The sequence below is a fragment of the Adiantum capillus-veneris genome, chromosome 6 (assembly GCF_014529385.1).
Source record: "Adiantum capillus-veneris isolate H3 chromosome 6, ASM1452938v2, whole genome shotgun sequence".
Lineage (NCBI taxonomy): Eukaryota > Viridiplantae > Streptophyta > Polypodiopsida > Polypodiales > Pteridaceae > Adiantum > Adiantum capillus-veneris.
This window is the reverse complement of record NC_140936.1, coordinates 99,816,291-99,822,147: the sequence shown is the minus strand read 5'-3', so window position 1 is coordinate 99,822,147 and position 5,857 is coordinate 99,816,291. Positions and strand designations below refer to the sequence as shown.

At 42.1% G+C, this 5,857-nt stretch overlaps 1 pseudogene; it reads left to right on the top strand.

Moving 5' to 3' along the window:
• The first annotated feature begins 311 nt into the window (after positions 1-311).
• On the top strand, positions 312-815 carry LOC147455963 (uncharacterized; annotated as a pseudogene).
• The last annotated feature ends 5,042 nt before the right edge of the window (positions 816-5,857 follow it).

Sequence of the window (5,857 nt, the reverse complement as noted above, 5' to 3'; positions counted from 1 at the left end):
GAGAGAGAGAGAGAGAGAGAGAGGGCAAGAGAGAGAGAGAGAGAGAGAGAGATAGACAGGGGAAAGAGATAGAGATAGAGAAAGAGAGAGGGAAAAAGAGGGGGAGAGAGAGAGGGGGGGGGGGGGGAGGAGGGAGGATGATGGGCTCTGTTCGAGAGAGGCGTCTTGCTCGTGCTACTGAGAAATGTCTTCTCCTTCTCCCCATGCCCTAGCTTCTGCTGCTCATGATACACCATGCGCCTACATGCAACCTGCTGTGAAGATTGGGACCACGTCGTCTACATCTCAGGTCCCTACTTGAACATTCGAGCATGTCTCTCCCAGACGCATTTAAGCTTAACCATAATGCTGAAGCCACATTGTCTGTTTTGCGGGGTGAAAGATGTATTGTTTGATTTTGCATCTATGTCCAATGCGTTTAGGGATTCCTTGACAGTGGACCCTATTGTCCATGGACAACATAAGGTTGTCTTGAAATCTGCTACTTTATGGAATCATATTAATGTATTTCAGAGGAGAGTTGTCGTGCTATACTTTACAAGGAAACTTCCCAGTATTAGAGAGGTTGATGGGTTCATTGACCATGGTTTTGTCATATTGTGGTGGATAAAATCTTTTACTCTGGCTCTGGTTTATTTGAGGTATTGTTCTTCAAGGAGGATGACCAGAAATCCTTTTTGACATTGTCTATTGTTATTCTCTGTGGACAAGTAGTTCATGTTCTTCAATGGCAACCAGTAAGAAAAATTAAGGAAGAGCTCTTGAGCAAACGCCCTGTATGGGTAGAGCCAGTAGAACTTCCTTCTTACCTCTAGCCCTGCCTTATTGAAATAGTGTCCTTCCTAGGGAAAGTTCTCTTTAGCCCAACTATTGATTGTCCCAATAGGAACAAAGCCTGTGTGTTGTGGGAAAGTGATAAAGTGTTCCCCTCAACATTGGAAATCAAAATGGAGGATGTAGGCAAAGTGGTTATGTATCTGAAATGGGGTAACTTGGATGGCTCTTGCTTTCACTGTGGGAAGCTAGGGCACTTCTCTAAGAATTGTTCTACTCTAAAGGATGGCTCAGTTGAACTCATACCTTCTTACACAGGTAGTAAGAATCTAGTCCCGAGAAACCAAATGGAAAACCCCTTGTGACCCCCCCAACTGCTGCAGCTGTTGTGGTTGCCTCCCAGCCAAATGTCCCACCTCCTGCTCCTAAAACTCCTATGTATGCTTGTCCCCCTGGCACTTTAGTAAGCACTAGATCTTCAGTCTCTCAACCCTCCTCTTCCAGAAACCCAAGAGGGGGGGATAAAGGGAAATGGCCTATTGATTTAGAGGGATTCCAAGCCCCTCCATCTAGAAAAACTTTCAAACCCAAAAATTTGGCCTCAGGATACACATTATCCAATGTATATGACATCCTGTAGGACTTTCGCTCACCTGAAACAATAGAAATAGTAGAAGGACTGGTCAAGAACTACAGAAGCAACAGAGAGATCCTCCTACTGTGAACTTGGAAATAGACATGCAAGATTTGGATGAGGATACTCAGATAGTTGTTAACACACCCTCATGATCATATCTTCCTATAATGTGAGGGGGATCAAAGACCCTAATAAACTACTCAACTTTAGCTCTTGGCTAGTTAAGAGTAATACTGATGTTTCTTTTTTAGGAGCATAAAATGCTTAAGAGAGCTGGTAAAATGTATCATTTTAAGGGGTATGTCATGTTTTATGGAGGGAAGACAAATGCCTATATATTCTGGAGTCTTAACTTGCATAAAGCAAGAGCTTAATCCCCAATGGGTGATGGACCATCCATCTGGGAGATTCTCTATATTCTTGATTGATTCTGCCTTTGGGCCTCTTCAGCTAATTAATGTGTATGCATCTAATTTTGCTCATGAAAGAACTCAGTTGTGGTAGTGGGGCCTGGAGCTTTAGTTGAAGTCAGGAGTTCTGGGGGGAGAATTTAATATGGTCGCTCCAAAAATGCTCCAGAAAATGCCTTCCGGATCAAAAAATTTTATTGGACGAAAACAATCCACACATCCTTCTACACAGTGGACTAACTTTAAAACGACCAAAACTTCCTAGAAAAACAAAATTTATTGCTAAAACACCTCAAAATCAAGTCCTGTTACATAGGACTTCTTTTGTTACTTGTTCTTCTTAGGGTTTAGGCCCCTCGGCCACATTTGTAAGTTGGCTCCATTCTTTAGGCTTTGACACATCAGCAATTTGTTACATCTCCCCTTCTTGATAGAGAGTAATAATCTGCAATTACAGCATATCTGCAAAACAAATCAAGTTAGCTTAAAAATTTCCAAGGGTCATTCCGAGGGACAATCAATTTGCTCTTTTTATTAAGGAGTTAGTTTCTCCTTTCTGCTCTTTTGATCAAGGAGTTAGCTTCTTTTGGCTGTTTTAATCAAGGAGTTAGCTTCTCCTTTCTGCTCTTTTGATCAAGGAGTCAGCTTCTCCTTTCGGCTATTTTGATCAAGGAGTTAGCTTCTCCTTTCTTCTCTTTTGATCAAGGAGTCAGCTTCTCCTTTCGGCTGTTTTGATCAAGGAGTTAGCTTCTCCTTTTGTCTAGATCGAAACTCTTGATATTCCGGCGTAGTAACATTAGCCATCACACCGAGACCGTACTGATCTTCCACGGGTGTCTTGATGCACTAAAAAATTACATACCTAGGCAATCTCATCCAATTAGGAATATTCAGTAATTGGCACATCACAATGCAACACAAATGCTTACATATGCATGTTACAAGACAGAACAAACAGCATCGATGAGCACTCCCCCGAGACAAACAGTCTGCGCAATGAAGCTACTCAACGACTACCTTGTCACTCCCCCCGCAAATAACCTAAAAAGGTCCAAGCATACAACCAAACGCTCCCTAGGCATCGGCCTGCGTCGTTCGAAGGTTTTCTAGTATACAACGGAACGTTCCCCAGGCATCGACATACATCGTTCTGAGGTTCAAACAATACCAAAACAATATTTCTCACTTCTCCACCCGGGAGTAAATCACCAATCATTGAAACCAGTATCAAACCAGAGTCAAACAATCCAAATCGGCACCAAGATAGGTTCAAAACAGACAGCATACATTTCAAACAAATTCCAAATAGGATCACCAAACAAGTTCTCAAATAGATTTAAAAATTAAAAAAAGCAATCTTGACATCAGTCAAGCTTGAAAAGTCGATCGACTTTCCATCCTGGAACCTGCACCAAAAATTAGGGTTAGGTTCATTCTACAAGGTTGTAGCCAAGAACAACATGGTCCATCAGCTCTTGGACAGACAGTGTTTTCGTTGGCGGCGATGGTAGTCCCAAGATAGCAATCGCACTGGATCTCCAAGGTCATCTGCTCGTGAAGAGACATCTATTGAAATATGTCAAGAAATTTCAAGTTATAATCTGCTAGGGTTTCCATGGCAAGCATTTCAGGATACCCCACTCTGCCAGAAGTTGCACTCCGAAGGAAGATGTCAGAAACTATATAACTTTGGGCAAAATTTTTCTTGAAATCTTGCCAAGTACTTGGAGTATGCTGCTTGGTAACTGTAGACATCAATATCTGCATGGCACAGGGGTCCATGTACTGAGCAGACTAAGAGGAGTTTACAAGACACATGATAGCTCCTCCCAGAAGGCAACCACAAATTCCTTGGAAATACCACACAGTCCAGGTGTTTTTTCATTACCCAATTTTGACAATTCATATTTGATCTCAGAGATCTCAAAAGGTAATTCCAACCTCCTTGCATCAGCCTGCTCAGTGCATGCGTCCACAGTTTGAAGCATTTCCTCAATAGCAGATTCCCTTACAAAAGTGTCATTAGTCTGTCCATTTAGCAATTGAGTGTAAAATTTATCACAGAGGTGCATCATCTCTGTCTGATTATCAAACACAGTGCCATCCTCCTTTTGCAGACAGTGCATGACTTCTCTTTTCCTCTTGGATTTCAACTTATTGAAAAACCCTTTTGACACATCATTGGAGTCCTTCAGTGCATGGACTCTACATAAAAATCTACACCTTTCAGCTTGCTGCAAGTCAAATTGTCTAATTGCTTCCCTTGCTTCCTACAATTCTACAAGTTGCCTTTGACACAATGCAGAGACTGCAGCCAGATGAGCTTGAAAGCCACTGTTATAAGGAACAACTTTGGTTCTCTGAGTCTTTAGAGATTTTGATGTTTTGATGCTCGTTGAGGGACAAAGATTAAGAAAAAAGTGGGATTTGCTGTTTTTACATCGTTTTTGTAGAAAATTCTGTTTTGCAGGTTGATTTTCAGCAAATCAGAGCAGGCTATGGAAATTTTCCATCACATAGCCATCGAAGAGCGCAACGAGGGCAACAAGATTGTGTGAGACGGACATGGGCTGTTTCGGCTCCATTTGGGAGTTATGTTTAGTTGAAGACAGCTGAAAATTTTAGGACTTTTTTTTTTGTTTTAAAAAAATCTAACCTTTACGGATCGCTTCGCGATCACGTTCTTACCTTATTTTCGTAGGTATACTTGGCGCGCAAGTCGAGTCGACCAAATGCCAAAAATATAAAAGCGGCTATTTTGGGAGGTCGCATGCTTTTGGAGGAAAATCAGAATAGAAAGACGGGTGGTGCGTTTTGGGGATCAATCACCGATCTCTTCTTCTGCAAGTGTGAGTGCGAGTGCGAGTGCGAGTGCGAGTGAGACGCTGCATGCAAGCGGATTGAAGCTCGGGGGTGGTCGGGAGGTTCGAGCTCCGTACAACGGAGTGCGCCCATATATTTTATAGCTCCTCTGTTGTATCAAACTCTATCAATACAAAGATCTCTTTCTCTATCTTTTGCTGTCTAGCTCTATTATTCTGTTCCTGTGACATCCTACCAACTTATGGGAAACCCGTTCGATGGGGCCCCAAGTGACATAAAGGAAGAAAATAAAGCAAGATCCAGACACACGCCAAAAACTAATGACGTGGAAGATTTCCAAAAATTATGTTAGGATGATGACGTGGTAGGCTGTACGGATTTCCATAAACTACACTAGCAGCTCTTTCGCTTTGCTTTTGGACCAGATGCTTTTGAGTTTGAAGGTTTTTCACTGTAATTTCTTTTAAGGCCAAGAGCCTTTAAATATGAGGTTAGGGCTCATTTTTTGGCATGCTTCCAAGAGAAGGTGTAGACTCTGGAGTACCGTCTTGTACTGTGTTGATGCAATATAAAGAAATACCGAAAGGGGTGCCAAAGTTTGGGGCCAATACTCTTTGGGGTGGAATTCCGCCACTCCATGTCGCGTCTTCGTCTCTCTCTCTCTCTCTCTCTCTCTCTCTCTCTCTCTCTCTCTCTCTCTCTCTCTCTCTCTCTCTCTCTCTCTCTCTCTCTCTCTCTCTCTCTCTCTCTCTCTCTCTCTCTCTCTCTCTCTCTCTATTTTAGTTGTTATTGAAGTGCTAAAAGTCTGTTCATTCTATTCTTTTCTATTGGCACGTGGTGCCCGTCTTGTGAGAGCAGCTCTAGCTGCATGGCATAAAATTTCTCAGCCATACTCTAAAGGGGGTCTGCATATTATGGACTTCAAGATCCGTGCTCAGACTAGAAGGGCATGCTTGATAAAAAATATGCTACATAATGATACTGATTGGTCTCTCTGTTTGTGGAAACTGATCGACTCTATAGTGGTTTACCTTCATGGAATTTGGCATATGTCTAGCTGGGACAAACTGTTTACTGTTGTTTATATAAAAACAGGTTTTGATGTTTCAAACATGCTTGTGCGATTTTAGAAAAGACCTGCTCTAATTTATTGGGAAAGGTAGGATTAGATACACCTGTAATTCACTAGGTGCTGAAAGTTTGTTTTGGAGCT